General features: G+C 45.0%; 1 long non-coding RNA gene across 4 annotated transcripts in view; it reads right to left on the minus strand.

Annotated features, from left to right (window-relative positions):
• Positions 1–266: 266 nt before the first annotated feature.
• Positions 267–21,396, minus strand: part of LOC118926389 (uncharacterized) — a 40,464-nt gene continuing 19,334 nt past the window's right edge. The window contains exons 2-6 of one of the 4 annotated variants that reach the window (XR_005030442.2): positions 12,368–12,480; positions 4,574–4,713; positions 3,572–4,400; positions 2,954–3,162; positions 268–2,845 (exon numbers count right to left, since the gene is read on the minus strand). This is a non-coding gene — a long non-coding RNA (uncharacterized LOC118926389). Of the gene's footprint in view, positions 2,846–2,953; positions 4,401–4,573; positions 4,714–7,172; positions 7,266–12,367; positions 12,481–21,396 lie in introns of all 4 variants that reach the window. The other 3 variants (XR_008992441.1, XR_005030441.2, XR_008992442.1) reach the window with 3 other exon arrangements.

The raw sequence follows: 21,396 nt of genomic DNA on the forward strand, positions 1-21,396 counted from the left end.
TGACGAGTCAGCAGTTTGGCCACCACTCTTAAGGAAACAAGGGGGAAAGGCCTTAATCCCAGAGGGGTCATCTGTGTGTTTGGTGTCATGCATTTACCTGGGCCCGCCTGACACGCTGGAGATGTTTGGCATGTATTTAATGGGTGAATGGGTTCATGTTTATGTATAGAATTTTTATACCATTCTACATTCTCATTTACCTCAAAACAGAGGCCGTGTATCCATTTGAGTCTCAGGGAGGTAAAAGTGGATTTCACGTCTGTAGGATCAGTTAATTAATCATGTTAACTTTATTTGCCTGATAAATAAAAAGAGGCAATGAAAGTCAGAAAGATGTTTTACTACAAGTCTACAGAGCTCTGGGTTGACCTCCAGGTAACCCCGGCCTCACTCAAGTGGTCTCTCCATTACCATGCAAAGAAAAACAACATTTCTCCCAGAAATTCCAGCTACTGTTTTGAGCATCTATGGAGAGAGCAGATGTTTGGCATTCTTGCTACTGCTTTGTATCCTGTGCCCATGACAGATATCACTAATCAATCATTATAACTCTATTCCGCAGACCCTCAGAGTCCTTCACAACACGGCATTCCATGCTGCCAATCAACTAGAATTCACGCAGGGAAAGAATCCTTGTTCTAGCCCATGATGGTTTGTGATATTCTTGTATCCTAAATCTGTCTGAAATCCTCACAATACTCTTTATGAACACTGAACTTACAGAATTAGGGATCTGAAAGGGACCTTAGAGATCATCGAGTTTAATTCAAAATACAAGATGAGCCTGGGGCATCTTATATTGCAAATGGGAACGCTGAGAAGTCCAGAGTGGTTAAGCAACTCGCCCAAGGCCAGAGCGTCAGTTAATGCATTAACAACCCCTTACATGTGTATAGTTCTTTAGAGGTAACCAGTACTCTGACCGGAAGCATCTCATTGATCCTTCTTGTGTTTCATTCCATTAATACTGAATCCCTACTGTGTTCCATGTACTATGCTGGGGATCAGGAAATCAGCAGTCAGTGAAGAAAAAGAAAAAAAAAGATTTGATTCCTTCCTTCAATTAGGTAGAGAGCCTTAAAATGACCCCGTTACCTGGGCAGAACAGATACTATACTTGTCCGTTTGTTTAGGTACTGGGAGATGCCAAAAGAGGACATGACACTGATTAAAAAAATTTTTTAAATGGTAGCTCTGGAATTCACAAGACAACTCAAGTCACCACTTTTGGATGAAGTCACTACTGTGTGATATATAGGAACCAAATTTCCAGACCTATCAGTCATTTCTTCATCAGCTCTCTCCCCATTTCAGAATGCACAAGGTATGAAGGAATGCTCTGAGACCTAGCTCTCTATTCAGGAAATGGTGGTGAATTGGCTCACCTGTTTAAGCAATTGCAAAGGGCTTTTTCCTGCAGAGCTCTGACCTCTGACTCTGTAGCTCCCCACGGAGTGGTGAGGAGAGCACAGATATGAGAGAGCAGAGCCGTGGATCCTGTCCCCACTGATGGCTCTAACCAGCCAGTTCATCTGGGACAAGTCACATCACTTCTGTAGGCCTCAGTTTCCCCACCTGTAAGAGCAGTAGGTTAAACCATGAAATCTCTCAGCTTCCTTCCCCCTGACATCTGATGATTCTGCCTCAGGGAGAGACAACTGTTCAGCAGACTTCACTTTCTCCTTTAACCAGATATATATGTCACAGCTGTCCCTGCAGCCTAGACCCACCAAGCAAACAGCAGCAGGAAAGGCAGTGTGGTCCAGCAAAGCCCAAAGTCCCAAATTCTAACCATGGATTCAACTGATCCTGGGACAGGAGGCAACCAATGCAACCTCCACACAGCACGATCCCTCTTCCCTCACATGACGGTAGTGACTCCATCAAAGGTGAAGCCAGATGCAGAAATGCTTGGAAAATATAAAGATGTGCCCGTCAGGAAGGGGAAAAAAGGAGCTAACCTAAGTAAATTTGGAAGATGATGTTTTGACTGGAATCTGTAAGGCTAAAGACAAAAAGAATGATATGAACACACTGTATTCTAGTTAAAATTTTGTTTTTCATAGGGATGTAGAATAGCAGTTCTGAAGCTGCATGTAACTGGGGTTGAAACAAGTATGTATATAAATTGCAGGCAATGGAACCCAGGTTTCTCACTGTCAGATAAAGAACTGTCAACGAGGGAAGGGGGGAGGCAGCATGAATCCTGTGGGGCTGGATTAGAGTTGGAGATGTCCATAGGAATTCATTTTTATTTTAATATACAGTAGACAGAAATGCATAGAGGTATATGCAAACACATGGGTTAGTGTACACACATATAGTCCCTAACTCTGTCCACTAATAGGGTGTAGAAGCTATGACACCCAACAGCAACCAGCACACCGAGCAGTCAGAGCCTGGTTTCCCAATACCACTCTCCAGTAAAAGGAACCAGGGCTCCCCAGAGAAAGAACTGCTCCCAGGGATGAAGAGGGGAAAATACCAGGTGAGCCTGGAGCATTCTAGAATGCCAGAAGGTAAGGAAATTTTTTTTTTAATTCGGAGCATGTTAAGAAGACACAGGAACCAACCTGAAAGAATTCCACTGACCAAAACTAAAACAATTTAAGCAAGAATCTCAGAAAGTATTGGATTATAACTCAAATAATATAACATCCATGAGTCCATACTAATATAAATAAATAACTGAATACATGAATAAACTACAGAGAAGAGACACATCTTCCTTACAGAAGAATTCCAAATTATATATGTAAATTGTCCCTGTTTCAGGAAGAATAACTTCATTTCCCTCCCTTTGAGTGTGGGCTTAACTTAGTGATTCACTTCCAATAGGCAGAGTCTAGAAAGGGGAAAAACAGTAACTTTACAGTGGAGAAACCAGGCAGTCACCCTACCTGTGTAATTAAGGTTAGCCTCACCACTGATTAGTCATATTGATATCACGTACCTCCTGATATGGGTTGAAGAGCAAAGGCACTTCACCTGTGTGGCATTTTTCCAGAAAATCCAAAACCCTGGTCTAACCATGAGAAAAACCTCAGATAAAGTCAACTTGAGGGATCTTCAATAAAACACTTGAAAAGGTCAAGGCCATTAAAAATAAGGAACAAAAAAAAAAAACTCACAGATCACAGAGACATGATGCAATGCAGTCTCCTAGAACAAAAAAAGGACATTAATAGAAAAATGAAGGAAATCTGAGTAAAGCCTATAGTTTGGTTTATAGCATTGTGTCAATGTTAATTTCTTAGTAAGGTAACCCAAGGAAATGCTATTAATAAGAAAGGATCATTACATCTGCAGGTAGAGAGGTAAGTCTGGAATTCTAGACCACTAACTACAGGGTGCCAGTCACAGTGGCCAGGCACTAGATATGCCACCATTTGAAACAAATTCAAGGAGAGGACCAGGGCGTAAAAGAAGGGAGGCCTGGACCAGAGTTGATGGCAGTAAGAGTGGGATTTGGAAAGCTATATGAGGCTTTCAGGGGCCTTCTAATGATTTCTCAGTGACATTAACAGGCTTCCCGCAGGAAACCGCTTCTGTTCCACCACTCAGTTCTTACCTGTGGGCAAAAGTCATTCTATGGGAAGCTGTTTCTCTGAAAAGGGCTGGTTTGTGATCAGAATCCATTGTCAGGGAGAGAGAAAGTTCCTTCTCCCACGCAAATGCCAGGCAGGGGATGGTGCCAAATGGTCACAGGACCCTCATTTTCTGCAACAGTGATTGCTTTGTGTAAAGGGGGCAAGATGCCAGGGCAAGTGCTGGGGAAACTGCCGGCTGCCCAGCAGGACAAGGCCGCAAGCGTGTGGGGAATTTCAGACTGAGACTGGTGCAAGAAAGAGAACTTCACCACATGATCCCCACCATCTTCTGGGAGAGCTTGTCAGAGAAATAATGGCGAGACGCTGCTCGTTCCTGTTTCTCAGATGCAGCAGCAGTACTGGCGACATAAGGGCGGAGCCCCTCCAGAGGGGGTAACGTTTAAAGCTAAGTGTCTTCTAGAAGGAGTTTTTAACTTGGGTAATTTGGTTTTGACAGAGATCTTTTTAAAACTTGTTGCTCACCACCACCACCAACCCCCTTATTAAATAGATCTTGCAAGATACAAATTAACCTTTCCTTGGTAGTTGAAGGTCATTATGGTGAACATCAGTTATGCCATGTGCTGAGACACAGAAGTGCATTCAGCGTTTGGGACATTTGGGTGGTGATCTCAACAATGGCCGTGAAATTTGCTTTCTTGAAGGAATCCCTGACATCAGCTTGTTTTTCCTTCAGAAAAGTGCAATGTGTGTTCCCTCTGCTTCACAAAGGCCAAACAGAACACTGGCTGCAGAAGCTGTGTGACCTTGGCCAAGTGATGTCATCTCTGAGCGGCTCAGATTCTTCATCTGTAAAATAAGGAAGAATGTTATGAAATTAGATAATGCATATTTAGAACATGCATGAGATGCAATAGAACAATGCTTAAAACAGTCCCAAGTACGTAAGAAGAGCAGAATGTGTTCATTTATTACTATTGGCAGAAGATGACAAGTCCCATGATCTGGTTAATTCCACTCACCTCCTTCTGCTGTGTGCTCACCATCAGCTACCTGCCTGGGAAGCCGCACTGCTGGTGACTTTTATCCCCAGGGCCTCCGGTGGCCACCAGTCATTGTGCTGATTCTAATGAAGGCTACTCACCTCCAACCTGTGCCTTGTCTAGTGAAAAAAAGAGCAGAGACTTCCCTGGGTCAGGGTCCTCACTGGGCCACAGGCCTCGTGCAGTCCACAACGTCCAGAAAGAAGCCCTTTACAAATGTCCACTTAAAGCAGGCCTGATCGGTGGACCGAGAAAGCCCCAGGAGGGCGCGGGCCCAGGACTTCATCAGGAACTGGCGGCACCGGTTGGCAGTGCTCCCATCACTCCCACCCCCAAGCCCTCGAGGAAGGAAGGCCCTGTCTGGCCCGCAGGTCCCTCCCCACGGGGCTATGCCCCGCATGGGCCACCCCGCAGATTTACAGAGACCCGAAGACCCCTACTTCCCCAGGTCACCTCCCCAGACCCTGGGCCGCTCCCGCCCTCTAGCAGGGGTGCTCGGCCCAAACCAGCGAGGCCGCCTCCCAGGCTGGAGGATGCTGGGACACGCTTTATGTGGGACCCCTCAGCACGGATGCGAGCCCAACTGGGGAGACCGCTGCCTCGCAGCACCCCTCCGATGCGAGGACCAGCCCCTCGGCTCTGCGGCCTTCCTTCGCCCGCCCTTTGGCGGACACCATCCTGCAGACACCACCTGCCCAGCTCTGCCGAGGCCCGATGGAGGTTGCCCCCGTGGGCACTGGTGGGGCCTTTCCCCTCTTTGCCAGACACGCAGCCCTCTTTCCTTATAAATACACGCAGACACACAGGCCTGCTCCTCTCCTGGCTCCCCCAACAGAGTAACTCACCGAAGGGGTGAGCAAGAGACCAGGTGAGTTTGGAGGAGCCCCTCTTCTGGACACCTGGAGGGGCAGAGGCAGCACCCCTGACACCTGGCACGCCGCGGGTGTCAGTCGTTATTTATTTTTGCTCTCCCCTTCCTCTTTTTCTTTCTCAGTGTCAGCCCCTCTCTCTCCTCCCACCTCCTCTCTCTGTTTCCCACTCTACCCCTTCTCCCACTTTCTCTCCTTGGGATGGATGCCTTCTGCCTGCCAGGGACACCCAGTAGGCCTGAGGGGGCTCCCTCTGCCCACCCCCCACCCGGCTCCTTCTGGCCTAAATTCACTCTAGTTCCTTCCCCATTTCTGGCCACCCTGGTTTGTCCAGTGTGGTCTGGTTGAAGGAATCAGCTCTATACCAACCTGAACATCCAAAATTGCTACCTGAAGTACATTTATGCATGGCCATAGGATTGTTTGGCTTTTCCAAACACCTTCCCAAAGTTTCCAAAATGCCATCTTATGAATGAGTGTTCATTTCAGTGAGTGTGATAATAATATGGCAGTTATATTTGTTTAAGTCCTTATCTATTACAGATATATATATTTTGAAATACTTACAGGTGAGACATGATGGGAAGGGAAGAGGCAGATGGGGATGTGGATGCAGAGGGAATGGCCTAGGATTGAAATGAAGTTTCCTGGGATTCAGCAATGGGTACATGTGGGTTCATTATACTCTGCCACCTACTTTCTCTGTAACAGAAGGTATAAGAGGATACTCTGGCCATCAAAAAGAAAGATATCAGTAAAAGAACAAAGACACAATGTAAATAATTATTGAAGCTGGGTGATGAATACATGTGGGTTCATTATATTATTTTCTCTACTTTTCATGTATTTGAAAAGTAATTTCCAGATAAAAAAATGTTTAAAACTTTTAAAAGATGTCACCTTCTCATGGACCTTTCAAGTGTGTAAATCCATTCTGTACTCAGCGTGCTCTGCTGAAATGTTGATGGACAGGTGTTTCCTCAAAGGCTTCAAATGCAGCTGACGCCTCTGCTCTCAGAGGAGCACACACCGAAATGCTCCAGAAAACTGAGGACTTCCTTGGCTGGGCAATGCTAATTATGTATCTCCATGCCTTTGCCCATGCTGCTCTCTCCATGTACCCTGCCCTTCCCTGACTCTCTCTCAGCCTTATCCCCTCTTCCACTAAATTTTCTCTAAGGCTCCCACAGTTTGGGCTACCACTGAACCTTGTACACACCTCTGTATTATACCATTCACCTTGAATTGCAATATTTATTTTATATACCTGACTGGCACCCACTCCACACAAGACTTTTAGCTACTCAGGATCAGGGATAATATTTTTATTCAACTTGCCACTGTCGTAATTTCAAATACTATCCTTAACATTCATGACTCTCAAATTAACATCAACAGCCAGACACTCCCAAGCATGAGAGCCGTAGATCTGGACCCAAATGCCCCTGAACTTCTCCCCTTGGATGTTCTACAGACCCCTAAAATTCAGTAAATTCAAAACAGAACATACCATCTTTCCCCTAAACTTACTCTTCCTGCAATTCCTAAGCAGGTGAATGGAGCCACCGTCCATCCAGTTGCTGAACCCACAAATCGGAGCTGCACCCTTTACCCCCTCCTCTCTGCTCCACCTGTCCACATCCTGCCTTGTTCTTGATCGTACCCACCTGGCTCATCCCCTTTCTTGTTCAAGCACCATCAACTCTTACCTGATCAACTTCAAGAGCTTTCAACTGTTCTGCAGTCCTGCTCCCTCCATCCTAGTCTCCACACAAAAGCCTGATCTTTCTAAGATGATCTTTCTGAAATGACAATATAATTCTATCACACCCTAATAAAATTCTCCTATGTCTCCCCAAAGTCTACTTACCTCAACATTTAAAATGACTTGCAAGACCGTTTGTGACTGGCCTCAGCTTATCCCACTCCTACAATTTCTCTCCCCCAGTACACACACACACAGTAAGCCCAGCCATTCAGAACAACTTGGAGTTTCCCAACACCTTATACTCTCTCTGTGTGGCACAGGTGGCATCCTTCACCAAATATCACATGTGCTCCCCTACATTTCTAGCCCTGTAGCAATTAGATGTAGCCATGTGACTAGTTCTGGCCAATGGATTGAAAGCGGAAGGTGCGTGATCAAGCCCAGGCTAAATCATTGAATCTGCAGTGCACCTCTCTCCCCTCGTCTTCCCAGGTCCTGTGTTCAGATGAGGGAGTCTTGAGATGGAAGCATCCTGGGTCAGAGTCACCCCATGGAGGACATTGCCCCAAACTGGTATAAGACTTTGCTTGAGTGAGAAATAAACTTTTCTTGTGTTAAGCCATTTAGAGTTTGAGGGGTTTTCTTTAACTGCAGCATAATATCTAGCCTATCTTCACTAGTTATTTTGCACATGCTCTTGCCTCTGCCTATAACAGTTTCCCTCCTGCCTCTCCTCCACCCACTGCTACACCTCGCCAACTCCTGTTTTTCTATCAGGCTCAGCTTAGTGGTCACTTCCTCCTGAACCCCCAAATCCAGGCATGGGGTTCTTACTAAGAACTTCTTTACCACCCTATGAAATCCCTTTTAGCACTTTGCATCATATATTTTAACTGGCCATTCATTCGCTTCTTATTTGCCACCCAGTCTGCAAGGCTTGGACCCATGCTTATCTGGCTCCCAGTTCTATCCCTAGCACCTGCCAATGCACCTACATGTAGGATATTAACCAAAATTTGCCCAGTAAACAAACTTGGTGTTCATGGGACCTAGCCCATAACTCAATATACATTTGTTAAATGAATGAATGAATGACTTCACACTCCCCAAAATCAAACAAGGAAAAAATATTTGGGTTAAAATTTCAACTACAAAGCAGCCCAATGCTCAGAAATATGAATAATTTGAATTATGAAACTATGTTCACAGACAGCTTTAGATAAACAAATTAGCACATCCACCCCTCATCTCTGCGCTATTCCAAGGGTCAACTCTTTAATTTTAATGGGTTTTTAGTCCCTCTTCTAATAGTAAACTACTAGAAATAGTTGAGAAGTTGTGAGGGTAGGAAGTGACTTATACTCAGCTGGGGAAATCAAATGCAAATGTTGAAAATCTACAGCCAGATCCTTACTCTACCCACCACCTCCCTTTTTCATGTTTAACTTTTCCTCCCCTTTGCCTGTTGGGACCACAGAAGGACCTGCTGTAGGCATTAAAACAGCAGCTACGTAAATAAGAGAGACATCTTAAACCCTGGTGCCATTTAAGGCCACAGCTGTCTGCAAAGCCCCAGGCCCTGCTATGGAGTCAGGCAACTAGGAGGACTGGGGCTGGGGACTGAGCAGCACCTGCCCCTGGCTGTCGATGCCCATGGTGGTGCTCGAGCCCTTCAGCTTCTCCATTTGTCATTTCAGCAGTGCCAAGAGCTTAGGTCCCTGGGAACTTGGGCAGGCTTCTGCAATTTTTCCCAAAGCTTTCCGCTCAATCTGGGTGAAACCCTGAGAAATCAGCAAGGAAAGAGTCACCTATCAGACACAATTCAAGGCGACAAAGATCTATTGAGCAGGCACATACATGAGTCCTTGGAGGGAATACTAAAAAAGTCTGCATTCCAGATGGTGCCTTCAAAGGTCTGAGCCTCAAGATAAAAACCCAAGTTAACCACGTGAGAAAAAGACAAGAGGACAATGCACGGCAGTGTATAATCAAGTGCTACATTATGCAGTTCAAGCTTTACAAGAGTCATAAAGGCAAGACAGATGTGACCAGGAGAAAGCAAGGAGGGCCTCGGCCTCGTGATAATATTTGCTGTTGGATGCCTGCTCTGGGCCAGGTATTACATATGTTAGTGCTTAGGCTTTACTAACCCCGCTGGGGAGGCTCAGGAAGGCTACATAACTCGCCCAAGGTGACACAGCTGGTGAATGACAGAACCAAGATTGTTACCCAGATCTAACCTCACAGCCTGTGTTCTAGACCACCTTACATTTACAGCTTCATAAAGGGTATTATTATTGTGACCAAGACCCTGAGCCAAAACCTACACGTGTATTGTTTCTCCACCCCACACTATCCCGAGGAGGCAGGTATTATGATTCCCAACTGACACTTGGAAAAACTGAGGCTCAGAGAAGGAGGGAAATTGGGAGACCCCTAACTGCAATACAATTCAAGTTACTTCACATTCAGGTACCCTGAGCATTTTCATTTTCATCTGCCAGTGATCTTTCTGAACCACAAAGATTTTAGAGATGTAAATGTGCTATTTGAGGACTTGGTGACATTTCGATAACGCCTGTTTCTCAAAGACAAATTGGTAAGTGGTCTTACGGCGGCTCAGCATCCGAAGTCCTTCCTAGGAAGTAAGCCCATCCTCATGCGGACTCATTACCAACCAAGATCGTGATCCCCACCTGTCACACCCACAATGGCTGATGTTGCCATGAAATGTCACTGGTGAGCCTTTTAAAGCAGGCTTCATGTTATGTGCTTTTGCAATTTCTTGATGTTTTCCAGCTGCCATTAATGTTTGTCAGACACATCAACATTCCTATTTTCTCTCCACACAAATCCCGTATGTTTTTACATCATTTTCAGTAAAAATTCTCACCTGAGTAGGCAGTAAGGCACTCAAATCAATTTTTGAAAAACTTTTAAACCAGTAAATGTGCATTTTGTTGTACAAAATACAAAAACAGGTATTTGTCCATCTCATTGACTACCTTTGTAACCTTTGATAAGAAGCATAATCTCTCTGAGCCTCAAGTTTCTCATCCATAAAATGGCACTCAATAAGAGATACACACTAGCAGTGGCAATATTTATTTATTGTCTATTATTTGCCAGGCCTTACGCTGTGTGCTATAAAGTATATATAATAAGACTCTGACATGTACACATGGAAAATACACACATGAAGATACATAGATAGATAGACCATATATATGATTGAGAGTATTCAGAAAAAAAAGTCTGGCATGATACAAATCTAAATATTAACAATGATTATGGAAGGTTTATTTCCTTCTGTGTCTTTATATATTTCCCAAATTTTTCCATAAAATATATGGACGGATTACTTTTGTGATTCAAAGAAAAAAAATCTTGGGAAATCCACGCAAAGTGCAGTTCATTTTGGAATAGGAGGAGTGCTTTATTTCAAGAAGCATTAAAACTTTAAAACCTTTTAAAAGGTGCACTAGCTTAACAGCCCCCAGAAGCAAGAAGTAGCTATTTCCTAGCAAAGCTGAGCTAACTCAGCTAACTTCATCAGCAGTTGCTATGGTACCTGGTTCTAGAACAAGGACGGGAGGATTGGAAAGGGAAGACTTCTTCTCAGTGTCAATCATCTGTCTGGTGGTCACCAGAGGAAGGCGGCTGACCATTGGCTAAACCTCATGTTTAGTTGTTCTGAAGCCAAGCCCAGCTCCTACACACCAGCCATCCCTTCACCATGATGTATGCATTCTTCCAGAGTGGAGACCATGCAGTGACACAGGTGTGCCAGCAGCAAGGGACTGCCCACAGTTCTCCCCACCTGGGAGACAGACCAGCTGCTAAGCAGGGACACACCTGGTCCAGCTGTGAAGCAGCATCCATAGACAGAAGCTGTGGGGACTGGGAGCCGGGCTCAGCAGAGAGGAAGTGGGGAAACAGCACGTGCGGGAACAGCAGAGCACCTTCTGCTTCCCACCAGCTTTCTCATCCAATCCTCACCGCAGACTGATGGGGGGCAGTTGGGGGTGCTGACTCACAGATGAAAGGGTCTCAGGGAAGTGAAGAGCCTTGCTCAAGTCCCACAGCTAGTGTGAGGAGAAAAGTTACCACAGCATGCTTTATTTCAGGGACAGCAAAGCAAATGTTACAAGAGTGGTGAGGACCTTGGAAAATTGAAGAGCTGAACTCAAACTGGGCCAGCTTTTCAGCTCTGAGGACCGCACCATGCTGAATGCAGGCCTGCTATGGCAGGATCTTCTGAACTGTGAAATGTTTCAGTTTCTGAATGTTGGATGCATTTTAAAAATAAAATAAAGGCATCTGCAGGTCAGAGAGACACCCCTCCTGGCTGAGTGTGACTGACCAGCTTGCACCCTTGGCCTCAGGGGCTGCCGGGACTGGATTCAGGCTGTCCGGCTTGCCGGTGTGCCACTTAGTGTGCTGCCTGGCAATGGGTAGAGAGTTTCAGGCTCCTCTGGAGAAAAGGCGACACTTCCCATTGGACTGGGGGCTAACCCCAGAGGAAGAAGAAAAGCTATATATGTTTTCAGATTACCAGTCAGAGAAAACATGAGCTGGGACCAAATAGATTTAGGAGAGTAGAGAGCTGGATTTGGTGTCTAGTTCTGACAAAAGAATTCTTTTAGGCTATGAGCCAGTCAGCATTGCCTCAGTGATGACCATATATCCACTTATATTGTTCTGGATTCTGGGGGTAGAGTGAGGAATAGAACAGAAAGAATCTTGTGCCCATGGAGTGTACAGTTGAGAGAGAGGAGGCAGAAAATAACCAAGTGTACCATCCCTTGGTGGGAAAAGCCATGAAGAAAAGCAGGATAAGGAACACAGAGCACATTTTCTGAGGGCTACACTGGTCAGGAAATCCTCTCTGATAAGGGGAACTGACTTCATTGGCAAGCCGTGTGGATTTCTGGGGAAGAGCAGTCAGGGGGATGGTAGATGCAAAGACCCTGAAGCTGGAGGATGCGTGATATGCAGCAGGAGCCGGGAGGAGTGAGAATGGGAGGAGAGGAGGCCAGTGGAGGTGAGCAGAGTGAGCATGGGCCCCATGACACAGGGCCACCTTGGTCATAGGCAGAGCAGTTTCTGGGGATGAGACGGTAATGAGATCTGCCCTCTGCCCTCAAGGGGCTTACAGCCTGACTCTGTGACCCACTGCATCCTACTCCCACCTACCTGGGTGTACTTGGCGTCCTGAATTTTCCTCACACCCCTGCTGGCCTCTGAGCCATCTGGCGGCAAGTGGGATACTGAAGAGAGCCCACTCAGCACAGGGCAACCCCCTGGGTCTGGACAGAGAAGCAGAGAGAAGGGAAAGCCTGTGCTGGCTCCCCCCCTAGGACCAGTCATGCAGGGTTCCATGGTCAAAAACCCACTGCCTCTTCACAGGTTGACAAAGAGGGCAGGAATCACTGCCTTACCATTAGGACCCAGAAGTACTTTTCATTCACATATTCCTGCAACCTGTAAGTACTTTTGCATTCACATATTTATTTTGTAATCCCTGAGCACTAAATTCTGACTAGTGCTTGGGTATCCATAAGTGAACACCCCACAGAGCCCACAGTCCTGAGGGGATCCAGATAAGCAAACAGGCAATTTGAGCACAGCAGGGAAGTTCTGTCAAGGAGGCAGAGCAGGGGATTCTGGGCAGTGATTGCTGGTAAATGTTTAACAACTGACTCTCCAAAAAAATATGTTTGTTGGTGTGTGTGTATGTTTATGAATTTTACTGACATAAAGTATGTATAGCACACAATTTATAAGTAATAACAAAATATACAATACTCTTCATTATAAATTCCATATAATCAATAGATTTTTACAGAATGATGTCATTGATTTTTGCTAGCACTTGGGTCTGGAGCCAAGCTATTGTTATTACATATTGATGAACAGGTTCCGGCAGAATATTGGCTGGTAATGTTGTCTATGTTAGTAAGTACGATGAAAGGAAGGGAGATAAAAATGTGTGTTGGAACTTCACTTTATTTGTCAATGACATGAAAATTTTCTTTGCTGAATTAGATAATAGGTTTTGAATACTGAATGAATATTTCCTCAATTTTTTGTGCTATTCACAATATCATAGCTATAAGCACAACTTTAAATGTAATCTGCATTTTTTAATATTTTCCCTATCACTTAAATTTAGAAAGTAACACAATAGTAAGTCAATCCCTGACTTATATTATTTGCCAGTTTTTGTGATGTAAACATACCCACAAAGGCTGATTTCAAGCTACTGGTGTGTTATGGTCTGAATGTTTGTGTCCCCCCAAAATTCATATGTTGACATCCTAACCCCCAAAGATGATGGCACTAGAAGGTGGGCCTTTGGGAGGTGCTTATGTCATAGGGTGGAGCCCACATGAATGAATTAGTGTCCTATAAAAGAGGCTCCTGAGGGCTCCCTTGTCTCTTCCACCATGTGAGGACATAGAAGACAGAAGGTGCTAGCTGTGAACCAAAAGACAACCGGGTTAGTGCCTTGATCTTGGATTTCCCAGCCTCCAAACTATGAAAAATAAATTTCTGTTTTTTATAAGCTATCCAGTTGCTGGCATTCTGTTAGAGCAGCTTGAATGGACTAAGCTATAGTGTAATATCCCTAAACTGAAGAAGATTTGGAGAGAGATGCACAGAAGCCTATAAAATATATAGTATTTCCACCATATGGATACAAGCAACATAAGTAACATAGGTAATAGCAAAATGCACAAGTAATTACAACGTGATGAATTTTGAGTATTTGTTACCACAGTTGAATTTTTACTAATGGCTGTGTTTAACAATCAGCTCACAAAATTCCCTGAAAATTTAACAGTAAGTTCTTTTGAGACACATAGGTAAAGTGCTAACCTAAACTTTAGATGGTCAGGCCAGCTGAGACCAAAGGGGTGGGATTAGCAAGGCCAAGTGGGACCAGGTGTCCAGGCAGAGGAAACAGTACATAAGAAGGGAGAAAATATGTTATCTTAGTAGCTGAGCAGAGACAGTATTATTCAGAGAGTCATTTCTTTATCAAGGCCTTAACTGAGGCAAAATTCTAAGGCCTTGAAGTCCAAGGGTGTCTCTGAGTCTAGGGTGTCTTGTGTCTTGTGTCTTTAAAGGAAGGGAGGGTTACTGGGCATGATGGAGGGAGAGGGACTGGGAGCTCCCAGGGAATCTGGGTGGGCGGCCGGCAGAGGGGAAGCACGGAGTGGGCTGGGTGCTGGGCATGTACAGGGGCACCTGCCCGGGAACAGGCCCCTCCTTCAGACTCCAGGAAAAGTCACACCACTAAGAGAAACACATTTGAGGAGTTTTAATTTCTTGTGAGAAATGCAGTGAGGAAGCCAAGATTTGTGTCAGGGTTAATGCCCAGAAGTGACAGGGCCTGGGGTGTCCTGAGAACTGGAAATGGCCCGTCCCCCAGAGCCCAAGGTGGGAGGTGGAAAGTGGGAGAAAGACTGAGCCCTGGAAGCAAGGTTGACGGTGATGGGTCCTGCCTTGCACGACTCGAGGCCCCAGTACTTCACTCCCACGCACAGTTCTGGGCCCCTCTCTTCTGGGTTAACTCCAGGTGTGAGCATCCGACATGGGACTAGACCTTGCAGAGCCCCACATCAGAGTCAGGCTAATGCCCTTGCCAGAATAGCCCTCATCCCCTTTCTTGACCGCAGATAGCCTTCCCAGGCCCCAGAGGCTGTGGCGTGACAGGACTCAAAGCTCCCTCTAAGGAGGCTTCTAACCCCTGCCCCTTGGCTAACAGTGACCTTTAATGGGCATCAGGCGCCCCAGAGGGAAGACAGCGAGGATTTTCCCCCGCTGCAGAACATCCTCCACTTGGACTCCTGAAATTCACCCGTGGTGATACAGTCAGCTCCAGACAGTGACTAACCCGGGTTGGAGGTGAGTCTTTCCCTGATGGGGAAATGAAGCCTTGGAAAAAGCTTACTCCTTCTGCAGGGCACTTTTCTTCCCCCATCTTCAGTTGGCTCATCCTGAAGTCACAGAACTTTTGTCTTCCTCTTCCCCATTTTCTAAAGCCCCTAGATATCCTGTGGGGAAAGGAGAACAGCCCCTGCAAAGTCCAAAACCTAGCTCCAATCAGTGTGCTCTTTTGGCCTGTTGCTGCTGCACATGTCTGTTCCCAGGAGCCCACAGCCCAGGATGCTGGGGACAGACAAGTAAACCAACAGTTGCAATGCACCATGACACGCGCCTTAATAGAGACAAGCCCAGGGTCCTCTGGAGGCCTGGAGACTGGGGCATCTGATCTGACCTGGAAAGGCTGGGAAAGGCTGCCCAGAGCTGGTGGCAGGTGTATCTAGAATTAGACCCAGAGTTGAGTTAGCCTGGCTGAGATGCAAGGACAGGACATTTCAAACAGATGCAACAGCACATGCAAAGACATGAGAAAAGAAGGCACAGTCAGGGTCTTATGAATGGTTTGGTGTGGAGAACTACAATCTTGATTACATTTCTATAACCTGATGAATTCAGGCATGGCGGTAGGACTTATTGGCCAATGAAATTTCCAGACAAATGCATGGTTCAGAATCCAGTGTCCTCTCTTCCTACTTCTGCAATGGTGGAAGCACATGTCAAGCTAGAGCTTCCATCAGCCTGGATCCCTGAATGACTATAATGTATAGAGCCCCCTGCTGTCTAAATGGCCATGTGGTATTAGCAAGAAATGAACTTGGTGACTCATTTGTCACTGCAGCAAACAAAGCCTGTTCCTAACTGATACCATTGGCCTAGCAACAAAGGGTTTATAATGGGGGGCATCAGAAGACAAGCCTGCATATGTATGCAGTCAACAAGATCCCTTGTTGTTCTTTCTCCAGATCTCAGATAACGGCTCAGGCTGTAGTTAAATGGGTTGGGATCCTAGTTTTGCCATTTACTAATCCTGAGACCTTGGGCAGTTTAATTAAACCCTTTGTGTAGCCTAAGTTTATCCATCTGTAAATTGAAAATAGTATTACCTACTTCACAGAGCTGATGTGTTTCCTGAGTAAATAAATGCTGGCTCTTCCCTATCCCTAATTATGACCCTTGGACCACCTGTTCCCAAGTCATTAGGGTACTTATTTAAAATGCAAATGCCTCACCCTGACATACTGGGTCCACATCTCCACAAGTGGGGCCCAGAAATCTGTGCTTTTGGAATGCACTCAGGGTAGTGTTTCTGCATGCTGGAGTTTAAGAACCACCACCCCTAAGGTTTTGATAGGGAGTCAAAACTTCTGCACTGAGAAAGAACCATTGCATAGAGGCTAGCTTGCTTTAAGGCCTACAATTTCAGCCTGCTACTGACCAGGTGGTCACAATGCCTTCGCTAAAAGCCAGAGGTTTAAATGCTCTGTATTACTTCGAGATCAGGCAACCTCACTTGAAGCCAGCTTAGTTTGTACAACTCCAGCGTTAATGAGCCTTCTGTAGCCAGCCTCAATCTGCTGCTGAGATTTTTATGGGGTGTTCTTCTGAGGGAGAACCTTCAGCAATGCACCTCTCCCCACCCCTGCCTACCTGCAGTCTGGCTTAGGGAGGCTTACCTCTTGGGTGTATGGTACCAGTCCCTTTTCCTTCAGGACAAGGCTGATTCTTAAGAGGACATAGACTCTGTAAGGTTAAGGCTAGGGAGATGGCTGTAAAACTAGAGCCTGGTAGGTAGCCTTCTGAGTGTAGAGAGCATCCCAAAGGCCACAGAAGAGAAAGATGCTTGAAGCTACCTGTATTATTGCTCAACCCACGCCCAGCTGCTCTCCTTGCCAGCCCCTTCCCAGCACATGTCCCTGCCATATGGCTCTTCCCAAGCACTGCTCCAAAGCATGCATGTGCTCAGAACACACAGTGGCTCCCTATAGCTTCTTTCCCATGGAATCAGGTGTTCTAGCTTTCAAATCCCTCTGTCTTGCCCTAAGAGTTTCAGCCCCAGCAAGTTCACTATGGATTCAGTGAGACCAAGAAATGACAATGGTTTGTGTTTATACAGAGGATCAAAGCCTAATTGGGCTACCCCGAAAATGAACTAAGATACGATATGAAAAAGAACTTCCAACATCAGCACTCTCTGGAAGACTCATGCCAGAAGATGATCATCAAAAAACCCCAACAAAGATCCACGCACTGCTACAGCTGTAGATGCACTCATCCCACCAGTTCCTGGACTTGCCATGGGAATGAGGAAGGAGATATCTAAGCTGGCCTGTGCATACAGTAAAACAACAAATTTGACTGGATCTATACTGTTGGAACTCAACCAAGAATTTGGAGAAGTGCAAATTGTAGCGCTCCAAAGTCTTACAACTACAGACTATTTACTGTTAGAAGAACATATGGCATGTGAACAGTCCCCAGGAATGGGTTGTTTTAATTTGTCTGATTTCTCTCAGACTGTTCAAGTTCAGTTGGACAATATCCACCATATCATAGATAAGCTTTCACAAATGCCTAAGGTGCCTAACTGGTTTTCTTGGTTTCACTGGAGATGGCTGGTAATTACAGATATGCTTTGGTTATGTAACTATACTCCTATTATGTTAATGTGTGTGCGCAATTTAAGTAGTAGCTTAAAACCTATACATGCTGAAGTACTCTACAAGAAGATATGTCAAAGAAATAATCAATCTTCCCATGTTTTCTTCCGCCTGCTACTTCTATAGCTTTTCTTCTTCCTTCCTAATTACAACCCTTAAATAGAATTTGTGCCTCATATCAAATTTACCGAGTATCATAATTCTTCCAAGTGGTAAAGATACCTCAAGACAAATGCTGGGCATAGAAGCCACAGGGCATAAATATGCAAAGAAGTAAAAAGCTAACCTTTTCCAACAATAAGGCTTCTCTCTCACTTACCAACTTAATATTTCCCTGTATGGCCCCGGAAGATGACTGGTTAGCCAGAGACGGGTAAGATTCCTCAAGGGAGGAACAACCTAAGACAGGCACAGTCACAGGGGGGCCATCAGGTGAGAAATTGGGGATCAACAGAGGTGAGGCTTAGAACCTCACCCCCCCTGTTCTGAGAGAAATCTTCTGCATACGTGGATGTTTTATTGCCCTGGTCTAGCTCAGATTAACACATAGTCTACAGGCACACACCTCATCATCTACATTTGCTCTCTTACAACACTAAACTATGTTTTCTACCTTTATCTTGTATCTACCTACCACTTCAGCATTTTATTAAAAATAATAATAATAAAGAGAGAAATGTGGTATCCACATATAAATCAAGTATAAAAACCAAATGAATATTCATATTTGAACCGACTGTTTAGAGTTCATAATGCATGAGCAAAACCGAAAGTTTCTGTGATGACTGCCCTTGTACTGTTCACTATGTAACTTATTCATTATGTAAGAATTTGTTCTCCATGTAAGAACTTGTTTGTTATGCCTCAGAAGATTGGAGACTGATGAAAATTAGGCTTGGGGTGGATTAATGATTGTGCATTGAGCATTGACTCCCCTATACAGAATTTTATTGTCATTAACAACCATTTGATCAATAAATATGAGAGATGCCCTCACAAAAAAAAAAAAAAAAAGGACAGACTTCCAATGGTAAAATAAATAAGTAACCGGGATGTAATGTATAGCATAAGGAATATAGTCAAGATATTGTAACAGCTTGGTAGGGTGATAGCTGGAACCTCGAATTATGTATATAAATGTTCTACCACTGTGTTGTACACTTGAAACTAATGTAATGTAATACTGTGCGTCAACTACCCTTCAATAAAAAATAACTATTTAAAAAAAAAAAAAAAAAAAAAGAAATGACAATGGAATATTCTTGGGGTAAAAGGGCTTATACCTGGCTTTATTCTCATGGTGGTAGGTTGAGCACTAGAATCACACCTGCATCCAACAGTGTGCAGGTCTATAACCCACCTCCATCTTGGCCTCTGCCCAGAGCACTGGGAAGAGCTTTTTATATAGCGATTTAGTCAATAATAGCTTATTGCCTATGGGTGTGGAAGCGTTAGTCTAGCAGTATAGGCCAATTACATCATCAAGTAGTTTAGGGTCAGGTGAGGATCCTGGCCACAGGAACTTCAATTTCCCCCACACTCCACCCCTCCAGGATTCTCGCCTCACAATCTACATGCCCTCAATCTTCCACAATGGTCCCTGTGTAAGAAAGCTGGAGCATTGTAACCAGATCCCACAGCAGCAACAGAGGACAATAACAACATACAGATAATAACAAAAATTATGATACAACAAAAATTATGATACAGATAACAAAAATTATAATAATCCTCAAGCCTGAGAAGATTATTCCAGCTGTATTCAAACCAGCTCTACTCAGATGAGTTTCTGACTCACACTTTCTATGGGAGAAATCAATATTCTGCAACAGTCCCTGTACAAGAAACCTAGAACCTTGTGACAACAAAAATTGTAGTAATAGTCATTCTCAAGCCCAAGGAGATCAATTGCCACCAAGCGGTCATCCCAGCTGTGTTCAACCCAGTCCCAGCTTACAACTCGCACTTCCACAGGAGGCCAGTAGTGGTACTGATAAGGAGCTCCATTCACCCCAGAAAGTAGCAGTTTTTTGCTAGAGTGTGTGCCCAATCCACAAAGACATAAGAGGAGACTAACCTTAAGGGCAATAAGATACATGTTTTAATGACACCAACATAGGCAAATCTTGTCCATCAGGTAAGATGCATGCAAGAGAGTGGTCCTGTGATTGGACTAGAGCAGGAAGGGGGTCCTGTCTGGGTCTAGTATACCATACCTTTACCCTTTTTCCTATGGGGGTTTCTGAGGGGTCTATATATAGTGCTACTGGAGATGAATGCTCTGGCCATAATGATAAAACAAAACTCCCCAGTAAGATGCTCCTACCTTCCTGCCATTTGGGATATACTACTGTGACCTTTGGGGTTCACTCTGCTGTTACTCCAGTAATACACAGGAGGCCAGCTTCCAGACCTTGCCCCCACAGTGCCAGGAGGGCCAGCCGTCATTGGACCATGTGTCGAAACGTCCAAGGCCACATCCACTGAAAGAGTCTCTGGGGTTTACTGCAGTTGATCTGGCAGCAAGATATTATACCCGCAGCCAAACCTCGACTTCAATGATTTCTCCTTGTTCTGTACTTGCGATTATATAGGGGAGGCAGCAATATGTGTTAGTATGTCTATGGGCTCAATGCCCCCTTCTGGGGTTTCTTATTCAAATGTTGTAGCACTGTCCATAAGCAGACTGACCATCACCATAGACTATTGGTGTCTGACTTCAGGCCAGATTTTAACAATTTTTTAAAAATTGGTGTCTGACTTCAGGCCAGATTTTACTTCTCTATCGTGCCTGCCACAGTAGGATTTTATGGTACATGAAACTTCCATTTGATTCCTAACTGTTGTACCCATTCTTGTAGTGTATATCCAGTAGAGTGGGTATCTTGATCACTCTCAATTACCTGTGGTTGCCCAGAGACTGCAAAGAGACACTCCAGGCCTCTTTTGGTTGTCTGCTGGTCTACACATCATGCAGGAAATGTAGTCAGAAATCCAGCAGCTGTGTCCACAGAAGTCATGGCATATTGGTACTCTTCTGACACAGGCAGAGGCTCAATACAGTCTATCTGCCACCTGATGGTTGGTGATCTGCCACCTTAGCTAAGTCCCATGTTGCTGTGGGACTTGGTGTAAGTACTTTTTAGAGCATACAATGCACTCCTACTGAGCTCTGCTGACTTCTTCAAAGGTCAAAGGCAGGCCCCACTAACAGGCAACAGCCCACTGCTCTTCCCCTCACCACCTTCCACCCATATTGTCTCAGTCTTAGGATGGAAAGGTACGGCCCTCCATTTTTGGGGCTGCTCATGGCTGGAGCCATCTGTGTATTATGCATCTTCAGGTGTGGGGGCTCTTATTCCCCGATAAGGGCTCTCTGCTACTAATGGCTCTAAAGTAAGTTCTTCCTGCTTTTCATTGGCATTGGCCCCAATAAGCATTGGAGTTCTTCACTCAAGGAGCTAGTAGAGAGGGCTCTACACTGCTGTAGGCATGTATCCCACTTGGCCAGTGTAGGCATCTGTGCCATACCACTCTGTAGCTGTTGGGTCCAGTCTTATACCCTCCCCACAATAGGCTATATGGTTATTACCTTTATCAGGGCCATTCCAGTGATGGGTTCTGTAGGCAGCAAGGCATGGCACACAGCAGCCAAGTGTTTCTCTATAAAGATGT

The sequence above is a fragment of the Manis pentadactyla genome, chromosome 11 (genome assembly GCF_030020395.1).
Source record: "Manis pentadactyla isolate mManPen7 chromosome 11, mManPen7.hap1, whole genome shotgun sequence".
NCBI classification, from domain to species: Eukaryota; Metazoa; Chordata; class Mammalia; order Pholidota; family Manidae; genus Manis; species Manis pentadactyla.